The 22863-nt window shown below is 37.9% G+C and overlaps 1 protein-coding gene across 3 annotated transcripts in view; it reads right to left on the reverse strand.

The window, feature by feature from the left end:
* septin12 (septin 12) overlaps positions 1-22863 on the reverse strand; it is a 70183-nt gene that overhangs the window by 30560 nt on the left and 16760 nt on the right. Inside the window, exon 1 of one of the 3 annotated variants that reach the window (XM_026947076.3) lies at positions 5115-5453. The exons of 1 other annotated variant lie outside the window; for it this stretch is intronic. The gene's annotated coding sequence lies outside the window, so the exon portion shown is untranslated. Of the gene's footprint in view, positions 1-1135; positions 1280-5114; positions 5454-22863 lie in introns of those variants that run through there. One more of the 3 variants, XM_026947077.3, reaches the window with a different exon arrangement.

Consider the following 22863-nt stretch of genomic DNA (forward strand, 5'->3'; position numbering starts at 1 on the left):
GAAAAGAAAAGGAACGAGAAAAAGACAGCAGTGCCCCTTCCCTGTAATAAACTAAATAGGAGCTAGTAACAATTAATGCTAGCAAAACTTCCTTGCTAGCAGCTATACACAGAACGCATTGCTAAAAGCCAGAAGTAAAACTTGTAAAAAGGTACAAGGAAAGCTACAGGCATCTTTACTAACATTAATACTGAGAGATTAATCAAATTAAAATACATTTGCACCATAAAATATGATCTCAAAGCCAGAAGTAAAACTTGTTATTTTATGGCATGTATTAGCATTGTATTAGCGCCCAACCCCTGATATCAAGAAGATATTGGCCATTTGATGAGTACCTCAGGTTTATTTCATGCATAATTCACTATTTAGTAGCTTTCTGGAAGCTAATACTGCTATTTGAGGAATAACAGACCCCCTCTTAAGAGTGTACAGCTCCAGAGCATGGAGACGAGTGTGTCTGATGTTAGCCATGTTACTTTGGAGATTCAGTATCGAGCCCTGACCAGGCAACCGTGGACCTGCAGGAAAAAATCCTGCACTGACGAGTCGAGGGGGGGAAAATAAATATCTTCTCCTCTCTTTAACTGTTTAAACATGAAGTGAAACCAGGTTCGTCTGTGCAGCTTCACGAAGTGCGTGCTCAACTTTACACACACTTTTTCTTCTGTCTATAAATTTCCACTGTCCTTATATGATCTGGAGGAGCATCGGTGCCTGAGTGCAGCCATGTATGGATGCTGTTTTTACCCTATAGGCAGATGAAGAAGAAGAAGAAGAAGAGGAAGAAGAAGAAGAAGAGGAAGAAGAACGTCCTCTTTCTCCTCCTCCCCCTCTTCCAGATGGGCCCCTGAGACAGACTATAGAGTTCACACTGAGATGAAGAAAGGACGAGGTTCGTTGTCGGAATCGCACATTTTGTGAGATGCACGATGAATAATAACGACCTTAGAGGCCTTTTTAACACACATGCAGCTGAAATGAGAACAGCACTTTCGCAACGATTGCAAATTTGAGGAAGCAGTGAAAGTCTAGAGATCTTGCAAAAAGAAGCAAAGCTTATCCAGAACATGAATTCATGATTATTTAAAAGAAGTGAAAAGAGAAACAGAAACGAGACATATTTGTTCTTTACCTTAACTGATATGTGCTGAGGATGTCAGTTATACAGGCGGGGTGTGTGTGTGTGTGTGTGTGTGTGTGTGTGTGTGTGCGTGTGGTTGTGTATGACCACAGACAGCGCTCTAAGTGTGATGTGGGCCTCCTTCTTTCTCTCTCTCTCTCTCTCTCTCTCTCTCTCTTCCTGGTTGCATTTTTAACCAATTCAGTGCCACGCTGAGCCAATTTAATTTACTTCCCGTCTTGCAACATGATATTAGCAATATTACAAGCCTCTTCTATTAGACTATCCAAGGTGCAAGAGTCAGGGTTGCCAGATCTGCACGATAAAACCAGCCTATATTGAAAGAGAGGAGCTTACAACCTGTTGGTCACTGCATGACTTCTGTTGTGCGTCTCACTGCATTACATTTGTACCACCACGACTTACGTGTGAGACGCAGAGAAAAGGTCGGGAAAGTTGTTTGAGAGCAAAACTGCAAATCGCTCAGAATAAAACATCCCGCTTCCACTTAATGAGATAGATATGAAACCGTGAACTGACTTTCAGGTCCTCGATGAGGGAGAACTGGGAGGCATGGAAGATTCTGGAAGATGCACTTTTTGTCGAAGTAAAAATTACTTTGTAATACACTGAGTGCTATATGACACCACTGATTTCAGGCAATGATAATAATTCCTCACTTCAGTCTCATGAACTGGGTCACATGTGGACACTGAATGCTATTTCTGCTACTTCTGTGGTTTTGCTAAACTGCCCTCAACATCTACACCTTTATTTAACAACTAACACAGCTTTTGCTTTCAGACTGCCTTCCACTTTCTAGTCAGAATCATGATGCAAATGTACAGAAATTAAAACAGGATAAAAATGGAAAAACTCACTACCAGGAAACGAGCGTCCTCACCAATGAACTGAGCAAGAGGAAGTTCATCGTCGGAATTCAGGAACTCTAAAAAACCATCTCAGACTTCGAAAACTGCTGTTCTGCTTATGCACTGGTGACATTTACACACTGAGAATCTCTCCAAAAACACCCAAAGGCCACATAATGAAGTTCTACACTCAGTTCATTTGTCATCTGTTTGTGTACAAATGTCCCATAATGCAAATGTTAACTCTGAGAACCGACTCAAAGGTCAGATTGTGAATATGACGGTGATTCTGATTCACACTTTATCAAGAACAAAACACGACGGTGCTGTTGTGGGAAAATAATCAACGACAAGTTACTGTTACTGCAGCAGTTTGTCAACGATTACAATGTTTAGTTTAGGAAAGAACAATGTCAATCGTTTATAGCTGCATTTAATGAAACAACGTCCCTGTTGTCACTTACGTTAAAGCAGCTTGCCATGTTACCGAGAAACCATAAAGCATAAACTCAAAAAAAAAAAAAAAAACCTGCTACAGCTTTGTTACAAAGCACTGACACTGGAGACTCCATCCAAAAAAGTTAACTACTTTTAAGCTACAGAAAACTTCACCATATTAATATGTTTATAAGGAGCATCCGTCATACAAGTCCCTCTGAACGAGCTGTTACTATAGAAATGATAAACGAGTGTGTTAATATAAACCTGTGAATTGCAGCTGCAAAACTGAGCTGCTGTTATAGAAAATTAATCAACTTGAGAATTCAACAGCGCTGAACAGACACCAAATACTACCATTATCAGCTCGGTCTATGTTAGCTAGCTAACTATCTAGTTTACTAGAACTTCCTGCACAACAAATTTGGGAATACATGTTAGCTTAGTTTAGCTAAACCCCGTTTTTACATAAACATGCATTTCTAAAGAGAAACATTTCCCATGCATACTTCACATCCATCGTACACATAACTAGTCAGACTTTTACATTTATTTTTTGGCTTTAAATTGAGTAGAAAACAACACAACATATCTGATGTGGTGCATTCTGACTATTTCTGGGATGTTAACTTCAAAGTATGTTCACTGAAAGCTTGAGGCAATGGTGGACAGAAACGTTTGCTGAGCTGTGACTGGAAGGCCAAGAAAATAAGGCTGGCTTGGGGATCAGTCATTTATGAGCTTCTTTGTGACACTTTATGACACTATATGTTGCCATGTTGTTTGTGTGTGCTATAGTAAAAGCAAGTTGAGGTTTTTAGAAATGGTGCTAACCACCTAAAAGAGAAGTATTGCCATCTGTGACAAAGAAGAAACAAAAGACAGAGAGCCAGAGGTAGAGACAGAAAAGAAAGAGAAGATACAATGCGCTCGCTTTTGACCCGAAATGACCACTGAGTGTCTCCTTTGCCACTCGGTTTTAATGAAACCGGCATGTCAACCCGATCACTGTCGATGCCAGAGAATGCAGGGAAGCCAGAGAAATCTCCCAAGGCGAGTGGTGGAGTATCGCTTTCCTCCTCACCAACCATCAACCACCACACAGGAAGAGGTTCTGGACGTGGAGGCTTAATTTAATTAACGCATCTAAACCTTCACTTGATCCTCACACAGCAGTTGGACAGAAAGCAGTCAATAGTGTGACCCTGAGTGTGTGTGTGTGTGTGTGTGTGATATTGGTGGTATTATGAGGTGTCATTTAGGCCATGAGTCAACTTTTCCGAATTGTAAAGTGAGAGAAGTGCTATATACTATATATATATATATAACCCTTATTAGTATTAAATAATAATTACTATAAAAAATCATTTTCAAAATGTCATAACTGATGGTTAGAAAATGCTCTCACAATCACCAAGTTTTTTCAACTGCAAAGCGACCTTGGATATGAAAAATGTGAAACATAAATTAAACTTTATCATTATTAAATAATTCTTAGAATAATTTGTATTTCGCAATGATACTGATTATTAAAGGATAATTTATATTTTTTTTCAAAGAAGAATAAACAACTACAATTTTAACAATATTAAATTAAATTGTATTATATTTGAGTTGTTTGTTGTGTATTATATTAATGTTTCATTGTTATTATCATAGTTAAAATAACATTTTTTATTTAAAAAAAAAAGAAGGGAGGAGTCAAAGGCCAAACAACTCAGGAAACGCGACCTTTCAGAGTGAACATAAAAATTAGATAAAAATGGAACAAACATATAAAATAAAACATAAAAAATATTTTTAAAATATTTGTAACATAAAATAATATTTGTGATTTAAAATAAAATAATATTTGCTATTTTTTTATAGCAGAGAAATAATTGAAAAAGGGGAGGAGTCATAGATGAGGCGTCAAAAACTAAAACAAAAAATAAAAATAAAAAGTAAAACTTGAAGAAAGAAAATAATGTTAAAATATTATACAATAATAATTATATTACTGACATTGTATTATATTATATTATTAATATTTTACTATAATACATAAAATAAAAAATATGTAAATTTTTTTCATAGCACAGAATTAATTTTTTTAAGGGGGAGGAGTCAAAAATGAGCGCCAAGCCGAGCAGCTCAGGAAGCAGAACTGAAAATAAGGAGTTAAAACAGAAACAAGCATCGAGTTCATTCAGCACACAGTCCAAGCAGATGTTCAGCTGAATCTCAAGAGAAGCTCCCGTCCAAAAAAACGTTTACTTTTACTTCTTTTTCAAAAAGTGAGCTGGAAAAATGAAAATGGAAATGTTCCTCAACTACTGATAAGCGAATGCTCTGAAGGAGGAGCAACAGGACCATCAGCAAAGGAGCAAACATTTATAACTTATCAAGTTATAGAAGACGTAAACACACTTTCATAAAAAAAAAAGAAAGAAAAAACACACAAAACTCCTTTTATTGAATCTGCTCTCGACACGCTGACTTTTCCTGTTTCACAATATTTACATGATTTTCTGAATTTCAGACGGGAGGATAAAAATATCTGCATGAAATTCACACAACATTGACTCTCCTGCAGTGAATGTAGCTCTGTAACTTCCTCGTAATGCCAGTGTGTGTGTGTGTGTGTGTGTGTGTGTGTGTGTGTGTGTGTGTGTGTGGGGGGTGAAGACACACAGACTCACCCTGTCCAGCGTTAAGAAGAACTGCTTTTCCTCTCGGCCGGCCCTGCCTTCTGCTTCTGATAGGTACAATGTCCAACAGGAAAAAAGCTCTCGCACAACACAACACACACACACGCCCACTGAACACACCCGATACACGCACACACACGCTGGAGCGCACACTGACACACACAGACGCACAAGTACGCTCTTTCCCATACACTGCGTTTTGCCTTTTTTTTGCTTTCTCCCTGTTTTTACAGTAAATGAGTAAGTGTGAGCTGAGTAATGCCGTATGTCAGCAGAGGAAGTGGGGCCGAGCGCACACACACACGCACACACACACACACACGCTCTCTCTTTTCTCTCACTTTCTTTTAGAGCTGAACAGCACCAAGCTTTGTGTTTCCTTCACTCCCTCACTGGAATTCGTCCAAATTGGCTAGTCCAAAGTTAGGGGTGGAACGATATGAAAAATGATTCAAGATACGATAACCAACAACAATATCACGGTTTTTTGATACATCATGGTATTTGTGTAATTTTTTTTTTTTTTTTGCTCTCATAATCAATGCTTTTTTATTATTTGCTTAGCATAATATTCTCTAATATTTCAATATTTCCTCGATCTCTGACTAGTTAAAGGTTCTTTACCTTCTACTGAAGTTCTACTTGTCACCCTTTCTGACGGAGAAACCCAACGTAGGGCTCTATAAAGAACCCTATAAAGTGTTTACCTAAAGGGACAAACTGAAGAATGCCTAATGGTTCTAGATTTACTCTTCATCATGTAAGAGACTCGACAACAAAAGACTTTTTTTCCCCCATTTTATGTTTCTTAAAGTTTTTATGGAAATACTTAAGATCTCCTACTTATAGTCTGTACATACGGTTTTATAATCAGAGAGGGTGCCTAGTACCCTCTTAGTACCCCCTGAAGGTTCTAGATTTACCCCTTATTTTGAAGTGAATTGCCACCATAAGCATTTATACAACATTTTTTGTTTGTTCTTAAAGGTTCTTCAGTTTGTTCCTTTAGGGAATGATTTACGGGTTCTGTATAGAGCTCTCCAAAGCTTTTCCCTATCAGAAAGTGTGGCCAGAAGAACCCTTAAGGGTTCTAGATTTAGCCCTTATTTCTAAGAGACTTGACACCATAGGTGTTTTTTTTTCCATCTTTGGTCTTTTTTCTATCTTCCCATCCTGCTCTGTTTGTCTTTTTCAGTTGGCTAGCATGAAAATACTATGAACCGTAAATTCTACATAACCGTGTATCTTGATAAATGCCAATCAGTCATTAATTTTCCAACATTCACATCACAGCTGATTTACATTTAGCCATGCCTACAAAATTCCATAAAAAAGGCAAATGACAAAATGATGACTAAAAGATGAAAAAGTGCCTCCAAAGTGCCACCTGCGCTAAATCTTCCAATAATGCAGCTCAGCCATTGCAGCTCATCAGCTACCAATAGACACAAACAAACTCTTCTTTCTTCTATAGGGCACCATTACTTTTGTCCTAATCAAATGCCTAGTCTTGCTTGTCTTCAGGTATGGATTTGTTTTGGAATCACTTTCTTGTTTCAGTTTCACAACATGTGCAGTGATTTAAACCATGTATAAAATCGCAGTAACCCATCAATGATTGTACGACTTGAAGCTGTTCAATCAAGGTTCACGTTACATGTAAACTGACACAAACTCCGGAGCGAAATATAAGATCTGAACAGTTTTCTGGACTAACTGGATGTTCATGAACACCACATTTTTTGTGTGTGTGTAAGCTGTACAATTTATAACATTCTGATTCCTGGCTATAGGAAGGTCAAAGAAAAAATACTAACAATGAAGTATGGAATTAACAGTGACTTAAACTAGCTAGCTAACAGACTTTGTAGTGACATTTATTTATTTGTTTTGTTTTGTTTGTTTGTTTATTTTTTACAATTCGTGTAACTGTGCTAAATTCTGAGTGTCAACTTTCAACACTTTTACATAGAAGTTGGACTGACAGGAATGCCAGCCTCAAGCATATAAACGTAAAATTTAGCTTAACAATGCAAAACCATTTATGGCTATATCTAGTTTCACAACAATACCATTCTTCCTTTAATCTCTAATATCAGCTGAAAGTGGCATCCTCAGCTCTAAAGAGATAATCAGACCTAAAGCATTAATGTATGTGGCTTTGCTATTATGAAGTATTATCAGCTAAGCAGGATGCTGAACTTTCCGGAAAACCAAAACACGCGCTACAGAAGGAAATGGCCTCTTTCGAGCACCGCACAACCTCCATAACCCCCTCATCTGGTGTTTCAGCAACATGTAGCGAGACCTCAACCTACAACACAGGATCTAAGGGATTCTCCCTGATGGCAGTTTTCCAGGAATCCTTACATTTCAAATATAGCATTGTCTCATCGCGACCTCTTCCATCGAAACATCCTGTTTCTGAGGAACCTTTTTTGTTTTACATTTCTATTTTTAATGCTGCTCCTGCACAAAATGTAGACATGAAGGCTAAAAGGTTCCTGTTTATCCCTTTATCTTTACTGGTAGAACATTGTTTATATAAAATGAGAAATATGGCATAGGTGGGAGCATGCTGTTGTAGGAAAATAATCAGCGTGGAATGGAGTGATGAAGAGGAGTCACTGCCACTATTCCAAAGTTCATTATTTTCCTATAACAGCATGTGATGAAATGTTTCATTCCTCTTCTACCACAGCAATTTGCCAAAGCTAACAATGTTTTATTTATTAAAGAATGTCATGTCGTACTTTTTATCTGTTTATAGTTACATTTAATGTACATTTAACGTCCAGAAAACAACTGAAGACTTTCCTGTGTGGAAAACATAAAGTTACGGCTTTAACCTCTGACAGTTACAAAGTGCTGACACTGGAGACTCCTTCCATAAATGTTACATAAACATCTCCTTCACCATATCAATGATCACACATGTTGTTTAATCCATTTATCTGGAGCTTCCAGCGTACAAATCCTTGTGAACGAGCTGTTACTATAGTGCAGAAACGATAATGTATTATAACGAGCGCATTTATATAAACCCGTATAGATTAAATGTGATTAAAGTGATCAAGCTAACTAGCTAACTGCTACTAGAAATTACATTGAGGTAGGTGGGGTTGAAATTTTTTCACTGTTAGCGTGAAATTGATTAAAACTAATTAGCTAACTGCTAATATGGCTTAATAATCCTGTTAGAAATCCTGTTAGGTTAGCTCATGTTAGCTGGCTGGTTAGCAAAACCAAAATTTAATCAAATTATTTCAGAAATGATTAACGTTTAAGTAATAAATGCTATATAAATTACTAATTTTTTTATAGAACATACCTGTAATGACAAAAACATTTACATTATCTAACTGTACAACTGTACAATACTTATGTTAGCAACCTAACTAAAAGGAAACAAAGTAGGTATCTAATGTTAGCTAAATTAGTTAGGTAGGTAGCTTAGATTAGCGTTAGGTTTGTTAGTGAAAATGAATTGATTTATTGTTAGGCTAGTTTCACCTTGGCTAACAGTTGGCTAACTTCTTAAAAAATATTCAGTATGTGTTAGCTAGCTAATGTTTACTTAGTTTATTACATTAGTCACACATTAATTTCACAGCACTCTTATTTCTGCCCACCCTGTGTCTTCACAGAGACTGGATATTACCTCAGAGCTACAAGACATAACACGCTACATGCTACTTTGGCAGTCAGTTACAAATGAAGAAAAGAAAGCGGATCATTTTACAGCCTCTTTTATATTCCATTAAGTTCAGATTGTGTTTCATTGTCGGCTCCAGTCTGTGTTAAAAATAAAAACCAACAAGACGTGGAATCATTCATGCAGGAAATATTATTAATCTGAAAGCGCCAAATTGGCAGCTAGGCCATGATTTTTATGCCCTCATGCTCTGTTCTGTATTGTAGACTTCAGATTGAACCAGGCTTTTAGAAATGAAACAATACAACAGTAAAATCTTTAGCAGTCTCGGTTATTACCTCTATAACGTGCCTTGCATAAATGTTCACCCCCTTTGAACTTTTCAGCATTTTGTAGTGTTACAACCTAGAACTGAAATGAACTTAATCGGGATTATTTGTCATGAATTTGCACAAAATAGCCAATAATATTGAAATGGGGGGGGGGGGGGGGGGGGGGTCTATGTAAAATTATTTACAAATAAAATGGTAAATGTTATGATTGCATAAGTATTCGCCCCATTTCAGCCCTTAATTAATTCTGGTGCGACCCGCTGCCCCAAGAAGTCATATAATTATTTGAATGGAGTTGACTTGTATGCAATTAAAGTGTCATGTGTTCTCAATATAAATACTTCTGTTCCTGAAAGAGTTTGCTAAAGAACATGCCTAAACAAACAGCATCATGAAGTCCAAGCAGCAATCAAAACAAGTCTGGGACAAGTTGTTCTGTAAAAGTATCCATCAGTGAAAAAGAAATAATTCAAAACCATGACTGCTCCGAGGAGCCATTATTCAAAGGGCCTTGGGTAACGCTGAACAAGCTTCTACCACCACCATGCTTCATAAATCCCAATTAAGTCCATTTCAGTTCAATTTATGACACTAAAAATGTGGAAACATGTCAGTGAAGGGGGGTGATCACTTATGCAAGGCACTGAAAGTAATATTTATGTTAATAACAGAACGTATATATGCACAGGCCATGTGACAGTATCTAAATGATTATAATATTTCTAAACTGTAATATCAGGGCCAGTCTTTTTTTACAGACTCCCTTAAAGAAAGCCTCGTGTGGGAATGTGTGTTCTCAACAGGTGTCAACAGGTAAACACGGTTGAGCAGGTCAGGACGCGCGTGTTAGTATGTTCCTAGCAATAATAAAAGAAAAAGGATGAGATCGATTCACATCTGCCCAGAGCAATTATCAAACAAGCCTAACAACACATTTCCCAATGTATCCATTCTGTGCTTTATCTAGCAAAGAGAATTTCCTGGATGAAAACCTTTCCACAAATATAAAGGAAATGTTCTCCTAAAATGTTCTACTAAAAATTCTCATCAGTGTCTGTGTGTTTTTTTTTCCCCAGTTCAAACTGATATGATTTTTTCAGCCAGCAAAAATAAGCTACGGAAAACATGAACACAACCCTGGGTGACTCAGATGGCCGAAAGCCCGAGCCATCTGCTGCGCATTTCGAATTGAAGTCCTGAGACGACGCTAAAGAGAACCTCTGTATTCTGTGAGCGCTCAGACCCCAGGGTGTTTCCCCCGTCTCCAATGTCCCTGTCTTTTGACCCCCATTAACAACACAAGGTCTCATTTGTAGCTCTGATCCATGCTAATATGGAGAAAAAGGCGTTCCGGATCAGCTGGGTTGCCAGATCAGCATTTCCCTTTTCACCCACCGTTGTTCCCTGATGAGTGGGCGCTTGTGTAAGGGTCGCTCGGGATCAGCCTCCTGGCGGGATCAAACAGGGGACTGGGGAACCAACAGGGGCTACTTTAGCCCAGACAAAGTACAAATACTTCGTAATGTCTAGTTTTTCTAATACTTTTGACTTTTACTCACTACATTTAAAAAAAAAAAAAAAAAAACAAACTTTTGACTCACTTATTAGTCATATTGTCATCACCGTATTATCTCTATATAATCACATAATTGTAAAGACAGAAGGTGTTTTTTTTAGCTCGAGTCACCTTCATGTTTGAAATCTAAACACTAACATGAGACCTAATACCTATCACGGCATTAATCACAATTATTGGAACACCTAGTAATTAGCATTCAGATAGTTTGTATCATGCTAGCTAACATTTACGAGATTAGCAATGAATCTATTTCTAGTCAGCCTCAGCTAATGTTTTCACACGTTCCATGGGTCGTTGGTGAAAGAAGCATGATTTACCATCATTAAAGAAAATCAATGTGTGTCTTGAGGCATACTTTCACGTTGATATTTTTATCCAATTTCAGAGTTTCTATGTTTCTAGTATTCATTGATATGTCTAATTTTTCTGTAAGGAGACGTTTATTTAACATTTCTGGAAGGAGTCTCCAGTGTCAGAGGTAAAGCTGTAATGTTAAATTCTCTGAAAATCTCTTCAGGATGGAGGAGTTTAAGAGAGAGGATAAAAAAACAGAGGATGGTGAGAGGACGTAGCATAAGTGATAACAGGAACTAGCTTGTTTCATGGACGGTTCACAACATTACATGTAACTACGAATGGAGAAGTAGTATGATGTGTCTTTCTGTGCTATAAATAATTAACATCATTTATTTTTAATTCAATAACAGTAACAAAAATAAGAATGGACAATAATTAGTGACACCACCTGTCATTATTTTCAGTTGTGGGTGTTTTGTTCCTTACATATTGTTCATCTGTCTCTATTGCTTTGATATCTATATTCTATTTTTGTAGCTCCTGAACTTTAAACGAAATGGAAAGTAATATATTAATTGCTTGATTCCTCTTCATGCTTCACCAGACACTCAGCTGACTCTTAATTACTGTTCTCTTTATCCGCAGGCCTGTTTAAAATGCTCTGATCATTCAGCGTGTCGTGTAAACTCCTATTAAATAATACATAATTAAATGATTGATTTGACAATGACAAAGAGATTGCATACTGTTCATTTCAGCACACAGAGACATAACTGCCAGTATCTCAAAGAATGAAAGAAAACATTGTTCTTTTCAAGCGCGTTAATGAACTCTCTCGCTGCCCCCTAGTGGTGAATACAGTCACTGACATGATCAGCTTGATATTATTTGCCGCATAAATGTTGTTTAAGGATTATTCTCAGTACAGTTAGCATCTTATGAGTCACACACTCTCCTCTTTTCCTGCACTGTAAGTTTAAAAACCAGACTTTGGCACTCCTGGTTCCTTTCTGTTTGATCCCGTCCTATTGTGAAAGCAAGTGTGTTTTGTCCTCTTGTTGAAGGCACATCTGCTGTGTGACCTGCGTTTCCTGAGCTTTATGCACTTCACTGGAGAAAATACGATGAACAAGACATGTTGCGCCTAAGCAAACAGCACACGGGGTTAAAGGAATGTGTGTTTCTTAAAGAGGAACGTGTGTGTGTGTGTGTGTGTGTGTTAAAAAGACTGTGTGTGAAATACATCATTTGGACTTACTGTGGGATTGTGGGATTTCAGGAGTGGACCGGATATTACACTACGCTTTTAGACATTATTATAAAATGACATAACTCTGTATATAGTGTGCTTTCTCTCTCGCTCTCTCTGTGTATGTATATATATATATATATATATATATAACTATTCATTGGTGCTCATAAGGCTACAAGACACCTTCATAACAACTGACATAAACCTGCACTAACATTTACATGCATCAGCTGACATGAAAACAGCTGTGACAACATTTTGATGTCAGATGACATAACAGCTCATTCAAATCGTTGAAATAAGGTTGTGTTATGACACTTTTCCAGGCGAACATACATTAGAATGTCATGACAATTGACTCTGGTATGTCAGGGTCACAGGGTCAATCATGGGGTGTCAGGTAAATCATCAAAAACATGCACACTCTAATTAAGAGTCAGGGAAAGAAAATACAAAACTGTGTAATTGCATAGTTAACTGGTCAGAGAAAATGTATATCCCAATTCTATCAGGCCCAAGTGGTTTCAAGTCATCCTAAAACATTTCTACTGGATCCAAGTCATCCACTGGAAATAATCCTAAACCATCCGATTTGGGTCCAAATCATCCAAAAGAAAAAAAAAATGTGACTAGGTTCAAGTTATCCCAAAATATACCTACTGAATCCAACTTATCCATACTGGTTCCAGGTCTTCCCTAACTATCCCTGTTGGGTCCAAATTGTTTCAAACTATCCCTGTCTGCTGGGACCACATTCTCCCAAAGTATTCCTTTTGGGTCCAACTCATCCAAAAACATCTCTGTTGCTTCCAGGACATCTCAATCTATCCCTGCTGGCTCTAGGCCATCCCAAACTATCCCTATCCAAAATATCCCTATGAAGTCCAAGTCACATACCTTCTCAAGATATCCCAGACCATCTCTATTGGTTCCAAGGCATCTCAACCTATCCCCGGTTACCCTATTTATTCCTATTTGACCCAGTTCATCCCGTACTCTCTCTATTAGTTATCCTTCCAAACCGAGTAATCCTAAACTGTCCACTTATCTCTGTGTCTGTAGCATCCTAAACTATCTCTGTAGGTTCTGAGGTATTACAACCTATCCCTGACAGCTCCAGATCTTCCAGAACTATCTCAATTGGGTCGAAGTCATTCCAAACCACCACTATTGATTCTAAGGTATCCTAACCTATCCCTACAGGCTCTACTTCATCCCAAATTATCACTATTGGTGCCACGTTGTTCTAAACATCAGGCGTGTGTAACATTCCAACATATTACTAGTACTGTCCAATTTTGGTAGGAAATTCCTCAGCCAGTCTAAATCCTAAAAAATACCAGAACTACAGAGAACAGATCCCACAAGTTAACAATTTCTTTCCTATTAGTGTAACATTAGCTGAAAGTGTGAGATGCTCGCCAGATTGGGTTTGTTGATCTGGCTACTTTTCCAGCCTGGAGCAGCTGCTCAGCTAGGTGGGACAGCCAAGCTGCCATTCACATCTTGGCCCATTTTGCTGACAGTTCCCATTTCTCAGGAAGTTGTAGGGAACTTGATACTACCTTAGCACAAGGCCCCATTCCTTTCTGACAACCTTCCAAGGAAAGAAATGCACACCTTTATCTGCAAAGTACAATCATCAACAAAAGTGAAGTAGCTCTGAATTGTGCAGTTTAATTCGAATTCATCTTATGGAGCATTTGGTATTTTGTTGAGGAATTCATTTAGATTTGGGAGAGCAGGAAAAAAAATTTAAATATATGGCATTCCCAGAGTCACACACACTCACATACCAGCTATATTTGCACAAGGTGGTCCTCCATGGTCAGTGGGTCAAATGCATTCAGTGGCATTTGTTTCTAAATCTAATCTTTACTTATGTTCTCAGTTTCACAACCAAGTACAGCAACATAATTCATTACACGGTTTCATGTACGAATCATAAAGACCTTCGTGAGCTGAAGTAAGTAAGAAAAATCACAGAGAACTCCACAAGAATGGCTAGTATTCAAATCCCATGTAATGTGTTTTTTAAAGCCCAATTAAAAACAGTTTTGGCAAAGATAAGGCTTAAACTAAAGGAGCTATTAACTTTTAATGATGAAATAAAAGGCATTATGAGCATGGTTGTAGTAATCTGATGCCGATTAACCTAATAGTAAATGATATTAATACGTCTTACATCGGAGGACATAATCGTTTCCTATTCGGAACAGATTTCTCCCCGCGAAGTGGACAAAACAGCTTCATCCTAATTCTGTTTCCATGCTGGAGTGACTAATTGGTCAAGGACCCATGGAGCTGGAGCCTTCCTTCCCTAAAAACAATAACAGGATCCCACCACCAGATGCACGGGGTACGCCAACCCCCAACCTCCCGACCCCCCCTTCCTCCCACCACAACTTTTTGGTCAAAAGATCCAGTTTCCATTGCCTCACCCTCACACCACTCCTTCTTTCCAAACACAAAACAGGAGAAAATGAATCGCCATCATCGGCCTGGGGCTGATCCCTTATCTTATCACACGCTGCTCCTTCTCTCGTCTTCGGTGCAGTTCTTATCTGCAGGCAGGAGGGCACCTGAATTGGAAAGGGAGTATCAAAGGTGCTGTGGAGGCTTGATTAATCTTCCTGTGAAATGAGCATTCGCTTCATCCCTTTTTTTTTTTTTACCCCGGAGAGAGCCATTCTTTATATAGAGCTTTCATCTGATTAGAAATCTTTAACATGCACAAAAACAGGGTTAGCATAGCTTGCTCAGTTGCCATTAATAAAGTATGCTAATGAGACGTGCAGTCTTCCAAGACCAGGACTCAGGGCGGTCTACAAAAAGAGCTTGTTTAAGATGTTATAAGAGTTGGTGCTTGAGCTTAATCCCGTGACTGAAAGGCTGTATTGAAGGGCACGGGCAGGGGAGTATTTACTTCATCAATGTTCAATAAAAACATCTTTTTTTCCAGCTTCAGTACAAAACACTGCTGGTGTGTATGTGAAAGATTCAGTCATGAAAGAGGATTTTTGTTCTCAGACATCCCTTTACGTGAATAATAACTGTGCTACGTGTGATTAAAAGGTGAATGTTTCATTTGTTTTGTTTCATATGTACAATGTGCCAACTGTATTAGCAGTTGCTCCTGGCAACGCTGAAGTAAACTGGAAAACAAAATTAATCTGTTCAACGAGTTGGAGCTTTCTGTCTGTTTTTTTTTTTTTTCTGCCCACTCCTACTGAGATTCTTCAGCTCCTGCTACTATCTGATGGTGTTCACCCGCAGAACTTCATAATCTATTCACATAATTTCCGAAAGAATTTTACTAGTCTAGTTAGGTTAGCTTTCAATCACTCCTTTTGCTCGCTAGTTTACCATGATAGCTTTCACTCTCTAGGTTAGCATTAAGTCAGGGCTTTCAGAAGAAAATAAAAAAAAATCAAAAAAAGATGTTGTACGAGTCAGAAACTTGTAATTATTGTCATTTTGACATGACATATTACAAGTTTTCAAGTATCCAATTCAAATGATTGACAGCTCATCTCAGCTTTTTCAGCTACTGACAACTTTTCCACAGCTTTCACTCACTATGTTGCTTTCACTCACTAACATACCTTTCATTCTCTAGACTAGCTTTCATTCAGTAGTTTCGTTGTCACTCACCAGTTCACCTTTCTCTCAGTAGATTGTCTTTCACTCACTAAACTACCTTACACTCACTAGATTACATATCACTCACTAGGTTAGCTTTCACTCACTAGATTACATATCACTCACTAGATTACATATCACTCACTAGATTACATATCACTCACTAGATTACCTTTCACCCACTAGATTATATATCACTCACTGAGTTAGCTTTCACTCACTAGATTACCTTTCACTTACCAGATTACCTTTAATTTACTAGATTACCTTTCACTTACCAGATTACCTTTAACTCACTAGATTACATATCACTCACTAGGTCACCTTTCACCCACTAGACTACCTTTCACTCACTAGATTACATATCACTCACTAGATTAGCTTTCACTTACTAGATTACCTTTCACCCACTAGATTACCTTTCACTCACTAGATTACATATCACGTACTACATTACCTTTCACTCACTAGATTACATATCACTTGCTAGATTACCTTTCACTCACTAGATTACCTTTCACTCACTAGATTACATATCACGTACTACATTACCTTTCACTCACTAGATTACATATCACTTGCTAGATTACCTTTCACTCACTACATTACCTTTCACTCACTAGATTACATATCACTCACTAGGTTAGCTTTCACTCACCAGGTTAACTTTCTCTCACTAGATTACCTTTCACTCACTAGATTACATATCACTTACTAGATTACCTTTCACTCACTAGGTTAGCTTTCACTCACCAGATTATCTTTCACGTGATTGATTATATTTCACTTGCTAGGTTAGCTTTTGCTTGTTAGATTATTGTGCTTATTTGTACTCTTTTTTCAGTTGTATCGTTAGAAACTTATTGCTTTATTTGGGAAAAAGTCGTATTCTGCTGCATCTTCACGAGGAACAGTACAATTCCTCAGGAAGTCCTTCATCAGCTGCGTAAGCACACTCCTTCCACACGTGTGTTAACATTAAAGATCCAGCTTATCTTTTAATGTTTATACCCTTGGCAGGGTTTACAATAGCTCTCCAAACTGGGGAAATACACATCCTCATTAAAGTGCATGTGTTTCCTTCCTTTCAGGGAGATCCCCATCCCGCAGAAAAGAAAAAAAGATATATATATAAACACAAAGACGAGTATCGTACACAGCCATAGAAACAGATGTCAGTTTTGACGAGATGAGGCTGTTGGATAAAAAATAAGAGGTAATGAATGGAGGTGGCAGATTGTGAATGACATTCAGACAGTCCACCCGTGATGTCGTCTGGCGCGTCGAGAACATCAGGTGATGCTGTTTTATTGGCTGAAAGGCCACGCTGTACAAAGACACACATGTTTGCAAATAAACCATATAAAATGCTTCTGTAATAGGATTTCAGATTTCAGCTGCCGCCCAGGAAACCTCTTCTGTTTTTTTCCCTCCATGTAGCACAATACAATAAGTGTGTGTGTGTGTGTGTGTGTGTGTGTTTGAGACAGCTGCAGCAATGTGGGAACTGACGAGCTGTGTGTTTCCTCGCTGTAACTCGATATATCTGCTGGAATCTCGAAACTCATTACATCTCGTCGCCACCGGCAGAAATAAGCTCATAAAAAGTGTAAGTACATCGTCTGTAGGAAATTGTGTCAAATCCGCCGTGTGTGTTCTGAGTGCGGTTTGTCAAGCACATAAAGAAATCGAAAATAGCGAGAGGAAAAAAAAAGAGAGTAAAGTACCAAAATGTTTGCCTTCGGAGCTTTTCCCATCAGCCACTAAAGGTTCCAGCTAGATGGTTTCTGTTCAACATCAACAGAGATGAACTGTATTCGTGGGCGGAGCTAGCAGCATTGTTCGCTGCTGATTGGTTATGCAAACAAAATGTGTGACGTCTTACGCTTTTTTTTTTCATTTTATTTCTTAACTTGTTAATACAATTGTTATTAATCAAAATCATTTACTTATCATCTCATAACATTGCTTTCATTTTTTAATATTTTCTGCAATATAGGTTTAAATTAAAAATCTGAACACTTAATTTAATTATTTTTTTAATTTATTAAATAGAATTGTTATTAATAAGAGTCATTTTCTGATGCTTTTATGACAACATTCTTGCAATGGTACTTAATTTTTTTTTCAAAAATTCAAATCTGGATATTTAATTTAATATAATTCATAATTTAACAAAAATGTTTTAAAAAATGTAATTTATTTTATTTATCAAACTGGATTGTTATTAATTATGTTATTGTTATTAATAACATTGTGGTCATTTTATGGTAAAATCTTGTAACATAAGTTTCATAAGTAACATAAGATAAATAGTTTCATATTGATTTAAATTAAACTCATTTTAATTCAGCATGCTGCTGATTTTATTTTTTGTGTTGTTATTGTTGCCAAAATTTAAAAACCTTTTAACACTAAGGTTTTGTTTCAGTAATTTCACTGCAATTGTTATAAGCTGGAGAAGCAAATGGTTAATCAGACAAAGGAACAACCCCTGAGTTCAAAATGTTCTACTCCCTGTGCATTATGGGTATTCTGTACATTTAAAGACTAATCATAAGCGGTGCATTGTGGTATTTTATGTGGAAAAACTCCCATAATAATCCGCTGTGTAGTCAAATGGTAATACAAGCACTTCTTCTCTCTTGAACCTAATAATGATGTTGTCATGGTGATTGTTCCAGTAGAAAATGAACCAGAACCGCACATTTTGTTGGTTCCTGTTTGGGTTTTGTGCTATGGAGAAACTCCCTGGGAAAAAATAATATAAAATAGCATTGGATTAAAACAGTACAGTAAGTTTTCTTCTCTCAAATGTCATGAAGTCGTGATGAAAAGAGTTTTCCAGTGACAAGCAGAGGCCAGTCATTTAAACTGTGGAAAAACAAAACATGATCTTCTGTGTTACAACCTTTTCAGGAAACTCAGCCTTGGTCAATGGCATGATCTCATAATGTTTACAGGAAGAAGACGGTCTTTTTTTAACAGAAAAAGGTTGAACATAAACCAAAAACACATATTTCCTGTGTTACAGCTGGGCCTTGTAGCATTGCTCCTGTCAAACAACGCATCACACCTCTCTTATTAACCACGAGTCACTTTGAACCGTTGGTATGAAAAGGCACTTCAGCTTTTATTGTTTCCTGTTTATTAAGATATGGTGCCTTTGAGGCTGATAGTGACTCGGGAAGAATGTCAAGTAGCTTAAACGACGGGGCCTGAAAAATAAGCGCTTCAGCATTTGAGAATAAACAGTCCGTCCACAGAGCTCAACCCTCACCCTGCAGCCACCATTTTTGTTTAGACATTTACGCTAACAGAAATCTAAACTGCAGCAGAGTTCATTTATCCATGTCACGATAATTAAGATAACCTTCTTTCACAAAGGGCACGGAAAACAGAGAGCAAGTCGAACGCTTGAGAAGACCAAGACAAAAGACCAGACTTCAACGAGAAAGGAAGTTAAATGATTGTGAATAAAGTTCACCACGTTGCTAAGAATATTATGTTTTCAGCTCACTGTACTGCCAAAACAATGAGTGCAAGAACCCCCATGTTGTTTCGGGTCACTTCCTTCAGGAAGAACACATTTCACCGATGAAATGTCAAATGCTCCACAGCGACTAGCAAACGGCACCTACAATCTGTGAGTCACACCTGAGGAATGGCAGTACGTGTAGTGACGTGGTGGACCCAGTTAGCCAGTTAGTGCAATGATGGACGGCACGGCTGCTCTGATTACAGTGTCTGGTGTGTGATTACATCCATGAGGCCCAACGTGAGCCCACCACGAGGCCTCGCTGTAATGATATTTAGCATGATTGCTAACAGAGAGATTTCTGCTCTGAAGAAGTGCTGTAGCTATTGAGGACTGGGATTAGTCTGAAAAATTCCAATAACCTGATTAGCTAAAAAAGGAAGATGGTGTTAAAGGTTCATGGGGGATTTCACTCAAGGAAGAAGTGCTTTGCTTCCTACTGAGTGAATGTTACTGAAAACATGGAAAGACCAGATTCTATTTGAATCATTAAAAAAAACATAGTATGTTTTTTAAATGCTCAAGAAACATTTCAAGCATGCCAGCATATCTAAACACGCATGATATTCATGTCTTTCTGCTATCCTAATTAGCTAGCCATCTAGTTAGTAAAGTAATTGTTGGCATAACAACCGAATTTTGTTTCATCACCAACATCAGCAAAGTTATCTAGCTAGCTAGAGAGTTTAGCTAGCTGCTTGGTCCCACCTCATTATCCTGTAATAATTTGCATATTAGATGTGATAGGTTCAAATTTTTGACTATTTAGTGTTTCTTGTGTCATTTGTCTTTAAGGGAGTGGCCTGTCCAGAGTTTTGGCCTGATGAGAACAGTAGTAGCTATATATAGCTTTTAAAGATACGTTTTAAGCTTTTAAACATAAATTAAATAATGCACTAATCAATGTGAAAACTGGTTGTTTGAGTTACATTGTTTCATACTAGCTTGTCTGGCAGTTCATCAAAACAAGCTAACTCTACTAGCTACGTACATTCACCAGAGGCGGCGACGATCTCTGCTACTAACTTTCCATTTTCAAAAAAAAATTTTAAAAAATCCAATCCCATTTTCAGAAAATTCCCATGTTCTGAAAATATTTCGGTCCCCATGGAAACAACAACAAAAAAAAAAACTCAGCACGAGTGCCTAATACTAAAACAAAGCGAAATTAAATCGCAAACACATTATCAAATTCAAACTAACAACCCGGTCAGCAGCCATGAAAAACATTGTCCTATACCACATTCATAACAAAACTGCAACAGGCATGTTTAGATACGTACATTTTTTTCCCCGCCCACGCGAAAATGATAGATGTTTTCAAAAAGGTTCATTTTCAGTGTTCTAAATTGCTGTTTTTAACTGGTCAGGAAACCAAAACCAAAATTAAAAATAAATTACGCATGGTGTGATCTTTTGAATCGAGAAACCTATTTAGTCTTTTTTATGAAAGACGACATTCCGAATGATCACCAAGGTTTGAGTCCTGACTAATAAATGACTCAACGTTACAGTATCCCGAGACAGAATCCTTTCAAGAGCTGGAATAATTACGGTGCACTGCAATATGCGTCTGTCACGTTGTTGATATTCCTTGACTGAGTATAAATTTGTGAATGAAGTAGCTCCTGAGCTGGAGGGTTATAAATCCACAGCAGAAATGGGCTTTGGTCTGCACTAAATCTAGAGGAAAAACATGGAAAACGTGGACGGATCAGGAAAATGCCGCGGGAAAAAAGCTGTAGCAGAAGCACACATTAACGTTGACATGCTGTAAATCATAAGCTGGGCCCAAGCACCTGAATGATGAGCTCATCACTGTCACATGTTTGGAATGGTTGGCTAGCGTGCAGCGGCATTAGCAAACTGAGTGTATAATAATCATCGCCTATTAGAGCTAATTTTTGACTTAGGAGTGGAACATTACACATCCTGCTTCCTTTGGCCCACCACGGCCACAGAGGTTAATTTTTCATTTTGCAATGCAATTAAAGCAATTAAAAAAAAAACCCTAGCTAAATGAATTAATGTTTCCTCCATTCTTTCGTCTCCTTCTCCAAGATCAATTTATCATTTGATAAATAAAGCAGTTTATATCACAGTGCTGTTCAATCCTGCATTCCGATTGGTCGGAAGATGTTGATTAATTCTCTCACAGTATTGTAGCTGCAAATCGTTTCTATAGTAACAGCTCATTCACAGGGATGTGTTCACATAAACACAAACGGATAAAAAAAAACCTGTGTAATGAATGATATGATGACGTTTATTTAACAATTGACAGTGATGTTTATTTAACATTTATGGAAGGAGTCTCCAGTGTCAGCGCTTTGTAACAGTCAGAGGTAAAGTGGTTTTAAACTTTTGTTAGGGACGAGTTTACGCTTCTCGCTAACATGACAAGCTGTGTTTCAAAAGAGAGGAAAAAAAACAAGGCTATTAGAACAATTAGTGCATTGATTTGTCTTTCTTCTGACCAATCAGAATCAAGAATTCAACTACTATGGTACAGAGGTAGGTAACAGTACAATTAGGTCAGGCTTATACCACAATAATGCCAGTTGTTTCTCTCGAAAAACTGCACACTTAAAAGCAACACAAACGCAATGATACTCTGCATGTGTTACTCGGATATAGTGCTTTCTTCTACGTTCATGACTTTAAACACTCTCTTCATTTCCTCAGAAATGATCCGATCATCACAACACGCTCCAAACAAACCAGATTATCTGTGTGTTCTCATTTTGCCAGTTCCATTCACAAACTTCCCAAAGCGGAGTCCTTCTCCATGGCTTAACTACAACGTCTGCGTAAATAATAGCACTCTTAAGACCACTTGGCATGCGTTTACTTAGGACCTGCTCCAATTTCAACAAAGCTCTCTAAAGTGTGCAAAGAAAGTCAGCTGCAGAAGAACGTGGGAGCCTCAGCGTTCACAATGGCCTTCGTATATAAAAGCCTGTCTGCTTCAGTAACACGCCCGTGCCGTGACGTCTTTCAGCCTAAACATCTGCCGCACCACGTGCGCATACATCCCCCTCAGGCAGGAAACAGTTTTCCATCCAAAATTAATTAATCCAGTCAAATTGTCACATTTTTCATTACCCTTTAAAGTTTCCAAATTCATAGAGGCTTGGAAGAATTCAGGCCCCAGGGGACGGACTTTTGGTTATACTCGATATCCTGATCAAAGAACGTCACGTTTGACACGGTACACAGCGGGTTTGTTTCCACAACAAAAGAACAGCATGTTGATGAGGCCAGGAAACACACAAGCGCTGACACGGTTCCAAAAAATGCATAGACAATCCGTTAAACTGACAATATGACAGAAAAACTTCTGTTCAGAATCCAGTAGGGTTCAAAAGTGCCACAAAGGGTGCACTCCATGCAATATTTATTTATTTTCTTTAATTATACGTCCTAAGAAGATTCAAAGTAATCA

Source organism: Pangasianodon hypophthalmus, chromosome 13, assembly GCF_027358585.1.
Source record: "Pangasianodon hypophthalmus isolate fPanHyp1 chromosome 13, fPanHyp1.pri, whole genome shotgun sequence".
Lineage (NCBI taxonomy): Eukaryota > Metazoa > Chordata > Actinopteri > Siluriformes > Pangasiidae > Pangasianodon > Pangasianodon hypophthalmus.